Source organism: Hemitrygon akajei, unplaced genomic scaffold (assembly GCF_048418815.1).
Source record: "Hemitrygon akajei unplaced genomic scaffold, sHemAka1.3 Scf000104, whole genome shotgun sequence".
NCBI classification, from domain to species: Eukaryota; Metazoa; Chordata; class Chondrichthyes; order Myliobatiformes; family Dasyatidae; genus Hemitrygon; species Hemitrygon akajei.
The window spans coordinates 1,934,808-1,945,642 of NW_027331990.1; positions in this window are offsets into that span (position 1 = coordinate 1,934,808).

A 10,835-nucleotide genomic window follows, 5' to 3' on the forward strand; every position below is an offset into this window, starting at 1 on the left:
GTTCCTTGAGGGTGGCTCCATGGATTTTGGGAACGGATTAGTGATGGCGTGAGTGAAGTTATCTCCTTAGCTTCAAGTGTCCGATGGTTTTGGGGCAATAACAAGTCTGTGGTGCAAGTGAGTGCCTGTTTCACTGTGCCTGTGCCGCCCTGTACTTGTACACTTGGCAATTAAACTCACCTGAAAGTGAGAAAACCCCCTGAGGTTTGAGTAGTGATTATATCGTCAAGAGGCTTCAGGGTGACAAAGGGAAACTGAGTGAATGGGGACAGGTCAGCCGGCAAGGAGTGGTCACCCTCTTCTGCAGGATGCACAGAAACACTGAGTGTGTTTAAATGGTGAGGGACTGGTGTACAGTGGTTGGGAGGGAGGTCAAAGGAATTTACTGGAAGAGTTACTGAAAATATCCTGACACTCTTCCTTGAGCTTTGTTGAGTTTGCACCTACAGTACTGTGTAAAATCCTGCTCTCTTTACTCACAGAGGTTCGTTGTGCAAAGAATGAACTACTGCAGTGCCTCAGGCAACACACACACAATGCTGGAGGAAATCAGCAGGCCAGGCAGCATCTGCAGAAAAGAATAAATAGTCAACATTTCAGGCCGAGACCCTTCATCAGGACTGGACTTCAGCCGCAAAGGCAGCATCTGGTGACAGAAATGGCCAGTCGAGATTTTGGGTCGGTGCTCTCACTCTGGACTGTAAGTGATGACTAGAGAAAAAGGGCTGAACTTTCGAGTGAGAGCTAGATCCAGGAGAGGGGAGGTGAGTAGCTGGCAGTAGTCACAGGGGGGATGGAGCTGAGCGTTCGGAGTCACACAGGGCGGCGAAGATAGAATTTAATTACACAGTGGTTTAAAAAGAAGTTAGTTAATATTTGTTATAGAGAGAACAATGAAGATTTTTTCATAGCTGAAATATGAAAACTCTTCCTTTTAGAGAATCGAGGACTGAAAGGTGAACTGATTGAAATGCACAGCATCATGAATGGTTGAAACAGGGACCACAGTCTCAGAAAAGGACTGTTTGGGACTGTCAGGAGGGAAAATGTCTTCCCTCAGAGTATAGTGAATCACAAAACTCAAAAGGCGGTGAGGACTCAGTCTGCCTCCTCACATTAAGCAGCGCTCAGCACATCTGCAGAGACTGCAGGAAGCACAAAACTGAGGATCAGGCAAAAACATCAGGCAGCATCTGTGGAGGGAAATGAACAGCTGACATTTCAGGCCGAGACTGAGAGTCAGGGGACAGTGATCCGTACAGTGAGGGGTAGGGGTGAGGGCAGAGCTTGGAAGATTGAGGGAACTGTGAGGTGGATCCAGGTAGAGGAGGGTGACGACAGATGGAGGAGAGAAGGGTGGAAGTAATGATTGGATCTGGGAGATCAGTGAATAAATTTACTTTGAAGTATGAAATAAAATTACACACAGGTCACCATATACAACGCTGAGATTTGTTTTCTTGTGGGCATACACATTAAATTGAAGAACCAGAATTGAATCAGTGAAGGACCGTCCCTAACAAGGTGGACAAGCAAACAATGTGCTAAAGACAATTGTGCAAATAAAAAAGTGAAAATAAAATAAAATATTAATAATGATGATGATAATAAAAAATGAGCAAAAATATCAACAGTTAAAGAGTTCTTGAAAGTGAGTCCATAGGTTGTGGTAACAGTTCAATGATGGGATGAGTGAAATTGAAGATATTCATTATTTTGATGGGTGAGGGGCAATAGCTGTTCCTGAAACTAGTGATGTGAGTCATGAGGCTCCAGTTCCTTTTTCCTGATAGCAGGAGTGAGAGGAGAACATGGTCTGGGTGGTGGGGTCCGTGATGTTGGATGCTGCTTTCCTATGACACCTGTCCGTGTTGATGTGCTCAATCGTGGGGAGGGCTTTACCCGTAATGGACTGGGTTGTATCCAGAATTCTTTGTAAGACTTTCCCTTAAGGGGCATTGGTGTTTCCCCCTTAGGCCATGATGCAGCCAGTCAATATACTCGCCACCACACATCTACAGAAATTCGTCAAAGTTTTAGATGTCCTACTGAATCTTCACAAACTCCTCAGTGTAGAGATACAGTTATATTTTCTTCATAATTGCACGCACTTGCTGGGCCGAGGTCAGGTCCTCTGAAATAGTAACAGAGGAATTTTAAAGTTGCTGACACTCTCCATCTCTGATCCCCTGATAAGGACTGGCTTATGGACGTCTGGGTCAATAATCATCTCCCTGGTCTTGCTGACATTGAGTGAAATGTTGTTATTGTGGCAACACTCAGCCAGATTTTCAATTTCCTTCCTACACGCTGATTTATCACCACACTTGTTTTGGCCTACGACGGTGCTAACGTCAGCAAACTTGTATATGGATCAGAGCTGTGCTCAGCCGCACAGTCATAGGTGCAAAGCAGGGTGTTAAACACAGTCTCATGGTGACCTGTGCTGATGAGGTTGTGGAGATGTTGTTGCCAATATGAACTGACTGGGAACAAACTTTTGTGGATCTGCACCATAATGAGCGGGTCCCCACCACAAGTAGGGGCAGAGAATTCCAGAGATTCAGTCAGTACTCCATTGAGAGAAGAGACTTCTGTACACCGCGATTTTTACTGACTGGCCCATTATCTTGTAAATACGTCTCTCCCACTATTAAAACCATCTCAGAATCTATTCTGTGAAGGACCCCTATATAACTCGTTACTTTTTGATAACTGACATCGGACAATGATTAATTAATAGCAATAACAATCGATATAAAACTGACTGGCGTCTGCCAGGCGTAACCGGAGCGTCTAGTTGCTCAAGGGGATATGGAGACCAAGTTTGAAACGTATTGATTAGGTTTGCGGGGATGGTAGCATTGAATGCCGAGCTGCCATCGATAAGGAGCATCCCGATGTTTGTATCTATGCTGTCCAGATGCTCCAGGGTTGAGTGAAGAGAGAGTGAAACGGCATCCGCTGCCACTCTGTTGCGCCGAGAAGCAAATTGTCGCAGGTTTCATGCTGCGCATGCGCTCACCGCCGGTGGGCGGAGTTTCCTTCCGTCCTTCCGCATCTGGTGATACCTCGGTCTGGAGTTTGGGGAAAGTTTTCGATAGAGGCTCCCGGCTCACCGGTGAGTATTTGCGCCTGTCGCGGAGTGTTGCTGGTCTGATATCGGGCGGGGTCCCCAGTTTAATTTACCGAACAGAAAGAGAACTTTAAACCGGAGAAATTGTACTTTCCGACCGCAGCTCCACTTGTATGAGTTTTTGTCCTCTTGGCTCGTTCAGACACAGATCCGACACTGTCTCTCTTTATGTACAGCCTGTGATTCCTGATTCTTCCTCTTTTGACCATTACCGCCGCCCACTGCAATGGGAAGATAACAGGAGCCAGATCCCGCCTCCCAAGCTTACTGTAATTTAAAAAGTTCACCAGGGGCCCATCACTTAACCGTCCCTGAATATCCTGCAAACAAGCTACCCCAGACCTACCCTATAAGATAGAGGAGCAGAATTAGGCTGTTTGGCCCATTGAGACTGCTCCGCCATCACATCATAGCTGATCTAATTTTCCTTCCCCCCATATCTCTTCATGCCCAGACTGATCAAGAATCTATCAAACTCTGCCTTAAATACACATTCAGCCTTGGCCTCCACAGCTGCCTGTGGCAAAGCATTCCACTGATGCATCACTCTCTGGTTAAAGAAATTCAGCCTATCTCTGCACTGAAAGGACGCCCCTCTATTCTGAGGCTGTGTCCTCTGGTCCTAGACCCTCTCAAAAAACGGTATCGAGGACTAAATCAGTGCTCAATGTCACTGGCATATGTTGTGAAACTTGTTGTGTTGTGTTAAAATCGCTAACATTTTCTAAAGCCTGGTAACATCCAGGATTGCATAAAACTCCTGATGAAATATGGCAGCTGTCATGCTGTTTGTAGTTGTATCCATGTGTTAGGCAAACCGAAACTTGAAGCTGCTCGCACACCCATCCACTGCTCTTCCCTCTACTCCCCCTTCTTGAAATCCACAGTCAATTCCTTGGTCTTACCGATTTGAGTGCAAGCTTGTTGTTTTGGTACCGTTCAACCAGCTGACCTATCTCATGGCTGTACCCCACCTTATCACCATCTGACATTCTGCCGACAATAGCTGTGTCATTGGCAAACCTCTAGTTGTCCTTTGAGCTGTGCCTAGCCACACAGTCATGGGTGGAGAGAGAGTCGAGCAGTGGGCCAAGCACGAATCCTTGAGGTGCACGCTTGTTGACTGTCCGGAAGGAGCAGAAGCTATTTCTGATCCACACAGACCGTGGTCTACCGGTGAGGAAGTTAACAATCCAGTTTCAGAGAGAGGAACAGGGGCTCGGGTTTCCAGAGCTTGTCGATTAGTACTGAGTGTATGTTTGTGTTGGATGTGAAGTGCAATCATTAGAAAGCAGTCTGATGTAAGGTTGACTCTGGTAGTCCCTTCAGGCCAACATCTCCCTCAACTTGATCCAAGGATGTGAATCTAAGGATCATTATCCTCCACTCATTCTGTTGACTACACATGGACACCCAGCAGCTGTGCTATGATCACATTATATACAGATAGAGGTAAAATGTACTTCAGAGGACACTGTTTCCAGCCCTTGGAAGACTCGAGCCTGCTGTTCATATGTAATGTGACATATGGCAAGAAAGACTTGATTAAACACAGGCAGAATAGACAACAATTCTCATTGGTACGGAACCCACAAGTGTTTTCATGACACTTGACAACAATGTGAATCCTTTTCAAAGGGCAGGTTACATTATTCCCATTGCTGAATGTGGAATTCCGCAGCAACATGAAACCTCCTTTTACCATCACCATCTGTACCCATTGCACTGTTGGTTAGTGTAAGACTTGTAGTGTGACATAAGGGTACCTTGTCTTCAAGCCATTCTTTTATCTGCCCTCCTGATACCTAGTTTGGTGCTTGAAGTGGATCAAATTGTAATAAATTTGAGCCAATCATGGCTATTAACCAAGTAGACTATGTGGCACAATTCTCAGTCTTATGTGTTTCCTTCGTAGTTGAGTCTGGTTTGTTCTATCTTGAAGGGGCTTCACTGCATCCAGAGTTAGCTGGGATACATCACAAACAATCTGATTAGTCTGGTACTGATCGCGATAACCTTCTACAGTAATATCCTGTATTTTCTACCGAAGGGACTGTATCTAGCTTTCTAATTGTGTTATATTTAAGGTATTGACATTGAGAACCCCTGAGGCAGAACCTGCTCCCACTAATTCTAATAGTCCCCCTTTCCTTCTATCTTTGACAGGTTTAAACTCTCTCCTGCTTTGTTGCCTTCCAAGAAGGTGAATAAATAGCTGTCTCATTGTAGGCGAGCACCAACTTTTTAGGTTTGATTTAAAAACTAACTGCAGGTGCTGGTATCCTGATACCAAAGTGACAAATTTGCTCGCATCTTCGAACACTAATCCCAATCCCTTGGTGTTACCCTGGACTTTGGTATCATTTCAGTTCCCTCAGGGTGTGGAATGGCCAGTTTTCTGGTACTTTTGAAAAATCTGAATTGTCCTGGGCCCTGAAAGAATCATTTATCCATGCCCTTTAATGTCCTTTCCATCTACTAACTTGGTGTGCGATGTCCTCCTGTGAATATTTTATAACCACTGAAACAACATTCAAAAACTGCTTGGTGTGACTGATGTGCCTCTTGTGCAAGTCACTGTCCGGCTCAATGTTCACATGAGCCTGGTCCCACTATACTGTACCCTTACCATGACCATCGTTACCTGAAAGCTGTTCAATAATTTGGCCTAAAAGCTGATAATTATTATTCACTCTGTGATACTTCATCTCCAGAACTTTATTTCAGAACTGTACATTTGCAGCTTCTGGAAAATGGAAGGTTTTTGTCCACGCCCGTCACACCATTCTTCCCAGCATAGTGCAGATATGAATCATCTTTCTCCTTTGGCCGCTGGATAAGTGTGTATGTTAAGATGGTGAGAGAATTAATGTCAAACTGTTTTGTAAACCAGCCTAATACTTAAATTGGTAATTTGCATGACAAATACTACGATTGCATCATAACTATTTTTAGAGGAAATTCAAATGCAAAAATCATTATGTCTAAAGTCTTGAGCAACATATTTTATGTTCTGTAAAAAGAAGGCAGTCTTGTGATTAAAAACAACTTCCAGGATTGCTCCCCAAATATTCCAATCTTCCAAAATGTTAACTTAAAATTCCTAATTTAACTGTCTACCCATGAGCAATTTCCCTCTGATAGTATATATGGATCTTTAAGGACAGTGTAGCCCAGACCATCTCCGCACACTAGTGTTTCCAGTGGCAGGAGGTTGGTTCACCCCTCTGCACCGACAGTTTCCCGGTCACTGAGACCGGAGCCCAGGAGGGTGGCAGCAGCTGGGAATTCATTTCATTTACACGCTTGTGTGATATGGCATTACATGAAATACACAGCTGCCAGTGTATTATTTAATTACTTTTTATTTCATTATCACCAATATAGGGAGGGTACATTACAATGCAATTTATTGTTACCTGCACTGTGGTCAAGAGCAGATCTGGCAAACTCCATAGTTACTGTTCCATCATCATCCTCATACAGTGAGCATAATATATGTAAGCACAATGATGTGACCATTTCATGCTCCATTGGTGTATGGTGGGTCGACTTGACTGGCAAACTACAGTTTGTGCAGCTTGAGCACTCTGTGTTAGACATGGCTATGAGCAGCCCTGTTCCCCACAGGGGACTACATTGGATCCCTTTCTGTTTACCCTGTACCTAGCTCGGACTTTAGATACAACACTGAGCCATGTCATCTGCAGAAGTTCTCTGATACCTCAGCAATGGTGGATAAAGGGAGGATGGGAGGATGAGTACAGTGACTTTGTCAAATGTTGCAAGCTGAATCATCTGCAGCTCACATCAGTAAAACAAAGGAGATGGTGATGGACTTTAGGAAGACTAAGCCTGCACTGCTCCCTGTTACTGTTGATGGTGAGGATGTGGATGTGGTGAGGATCTACCAGTACTTGGGGGTGCACCTGGTGACTGGCTTGTGTGTGGCACCAACACAGAGGCTGTGTACGAGGAGGGCAAGAGACACCTCTGCTTCCTCTGGAGGCTGAGGTCCTTTGTGGTAGGCAGGTCCCTCCTTCTACCAGTCTGTTGTTGCCAGCACAGTTTTCTATGTGGTGATGTGCTGAGGCAATGGCATCAAACAGGCTCCATAAACGGATTAGAAAGTCTGGCTCTGTTATATGAGTCAGAGTGGACAAACTGGAGGCTGAGTTAGAATAAAGGGTGCTACGGAAAATCCTGACAATTCTGGACAATGTTTCTCATTCCCTCATGCTACCTTAGCTGAACAGAGGAGCAGTTTTAGTCATATACTAAGGAAGGCAACTGCACTGCTCTGAAGGGCGTGTTATGAAGTCATTCTACCCCTCAGCCATTACGTTCTCTATAGCTCGGGAAGTGATACCCCCTTCAGTTAGATAGTTTGAGGTGACATTTTTTGTTCTTTCTTACTTCTCTTCTAATATTTATATATTTGTGCATTTATAATGCTTCAGTGACACTGTAAATTTCCTTTGGGATCAATAAGTATTGATCTATCTGTCTTAGTGTCAGGTCCACATTTCTTGTTGTTTACAATAACAATGGACTTGCAAAAGAACTAAACCAGGAAAGTCAAATGTATTCCATCACACACCTGAAATGTTTGATTTGTGATTTGTAAGACCAGCAGGATTGGATGTCTGATGTAACAGGGTTTATTTGACTCAAAGTCAAGTCAAGTCAAGTCAACTTCTATTGTCATTTCGACCATAACTGCTGGTACAGTGCATAGTAAAAATGAGACAACATTTTTCAGGACCATGGTTTACATGACACAAAAAACTAGACTGAACTACATAATAATAAAAAAACACAGAGAAAGCTACACTAGACTACAGACCAACACTGGACTGCATAAAGTGCACAAAAACAGTGCAGGCATTACAATAAATAATAAACAGGACAGTAGGGCAAGGCTTCGGGTATTGTGGAGTCTGATAGCTTGGGGGAAGAAACTGTTATATTGTCCGGTCGTGAGAGCGCGACTTGACTGGCAAACTACAGGAGGGAGAAGAGATTGTATGAGGGGTGCATTGGGTTCTTCATAATGCTGTTTGCTTTGCGGATGCAGCGTGTAGTGTAAATGTCCGTGATGGCGGGAAGAGAGACCCCGATGATCTTCTCAGCTGACCTCACTATCCGCTGCAGGGTCTTGTGATCGGAGATGGTGCAATTTCCAAACCAGGCAGCGATGCATCTGCTCAGGATGCTCTCAATACAACCCCTGTAGAAAGTGATGAGGATGGGGGTGGGAGATGGACTTTCCTCAGCCTTCGCAAAAAGTAGAGACACTGCTGGGCTTTCTTTGATATGGATCTGGTGTTGAGGGACCAGGTGAGATTCTCCATCAGGTGAACACCAAGAAATTTGGTGCTCTTTATGATCTCTACCGAGGAGCTGTCGATTTTCAGCCGGGAGTGGTCACTCCGTGCCCTCCTGAAGTCAACGACCATTTCTTTTGTTTTGTTCACATTAAGAGACAGGTTGTTGGCTCTGCACCAGTCTGTTAGCCACTGCACCTCCTCTCTGTAAGCTGACTCGTCGTTCTTGCTGATGAGACCCACCACGGTTGTGTCATCGGCGAACTCGATGATATGGTTTGAACTGTGTGTTGCAGCACAGTCGTGGGTCAGCAGAGTTTCTGAGGGATGATTGTGTTGAATGCTGAACTAAAGACTATGAACAGCATCCGAACATATGTGTCTTTTTTGTCCAGGTGGGTTAGGGCTAGGTGGAGGGTGGTGGCAATGGCGTCATCTGTTGAGTGGTTGGGATGGTACGCAAACTGCAGGGGGTCCAGTGAGGGGGGCAGCAGGGTCTTGATATGCCTCATGATGAGCCTCTCGAAACACTTCATGATGATGGATGTAAGTGCAACGGGTTGGTAATCATTTAGGCAGGACACTGAAAACTTCTTCAGCACGGGGACGATGGTAGCGGCCTTGAGGCAGGTTGGAAGGGTGGCGCTGCTCAGGGAGATGTCAGTGAGAACATCTGCTAGCTGGTCTGCACATCCTCTGAGTACACTACCAGGGATGTTGTCTGGTCCAGCAGCCTTCCGTGGGTTGAACCTGCACAAGGTCAGCACCTGATCATTTGTAGGAGGGGTGGCCTTCCTCGCCGCCACATCATTTTCCACCTGAAACCGGGCGTAGAAGTTATTCAGCGCATTTGGGAGGGAGGTATCACCTGCACAGTCAGGTGATATTGTCTTGTAATTGGTGATGTCCTGGATGGCCTTCCATATGCGCCACGTGTCGCCCCTGTCCTGGAAGTAACTGTGGATTAGCTGGGCATGTGCACGCTTTGCCCCTCTGATGGCTCGGGACAGTTTGGCCCTTGCTGTTGTTATAGCTGCTTTGTCGCCTGTTCTGAAGCTGGAATCGCGGGACCTCAGCAGCACACGCACCTCTGCCGTCATCCATGGCTTCTGGTTGGCACGTATAGTGATGGTCTTGGACAGAATAACATCATCAATGCACTTGCTGATGTAGCTGGTCACAGATACCATGTACTCCTCTAAGTTGGTAGAGCCGCCATCGGTTGCAGCCTCCCTGAACATGTGCCAGTCAGTGTGCTCAAAGCAGTCTTGAAGAACAGAGATGGCTCCTGCTGGCCAGGTTTTCACCTGCTTCTGAACTGGTCTGGAGCGCCTGACCAGCGGTCTGTATGCTGGGATTAGCATAACAGAGATGTGGTCTGAGTATCTGAGGTGGGGGCGGGGCTCTGCCCGGTACGCGTCGGGGATGTTTGTGTAAACCAGGTCCAATGCGTTCTCCCCCCTCGTTGCAAAGTCCACATATTGATGGAATTTGGGGAGCACTGACATATAGAAGGAGGTGAAAGGAGAATTGGTAATCCACAGCTGCAGAAATAAAGGACATCGGGAGAGGCAGGTGGCACCTAGTGCGGGTGAAAATCAGAAAAGGAAAAGAGTAATCACTTGGTGTATTTTATAGTCCCAACTGCCTACTCACCACCAAAATAGCCCACTGGAACAATGAATTGCAGATAAGTTGACAGGTTTTGGAAAGATGCAAGTATCACAGAGTCGTTGTCATTGTCGACTTCAACTTCCCTAATATTGGTTCTCACCTCCTGATTCAAAAACGTTAAATGCTCGACATCCGGGAAGGATTCCTGACATACAATTTGGATGCGCCAACTAGACGATGTACCATACTGTATCTAATATAAGGTAATGAACCTGGTTTGGTGACAAACCTCTTCGCAGGTTTCCTTTTCGGAGATGCAGAACAAAACTAGGGAGTTAGATTTAGGGGAAGAGGGAAAGATTTAAAATGAATATGAACAGCAACGTTCTTCATGCAGAGGCTTCTGATTATGTGGAGTGAGAAGCCACAGGAAGTGGCAGAAACAGATTATACGAGTACATGGGGGGATGTGGGCCCATCACAAGAAATTGTGACCACCATGGTGGGCATCATCGTCAGCATGGTCTCATTGGGCCAAAGGGTTTGATTCTGTCTGGTATTGCCATGTGACTCTATCATTGGGATTCACTAGATATCACTGGACAGACACACAGACATGATGTGGGAATTGATAGTAACAGGGAACGCTTGGTCCGTAAGCCAACTGCTGCTCTGATACAGGGGATAGAGATACCATCATACTTTGCACAGTAATCATGCTCTCTCTGACTGACTGTCTGCTTGTTGTGTGTATTTCA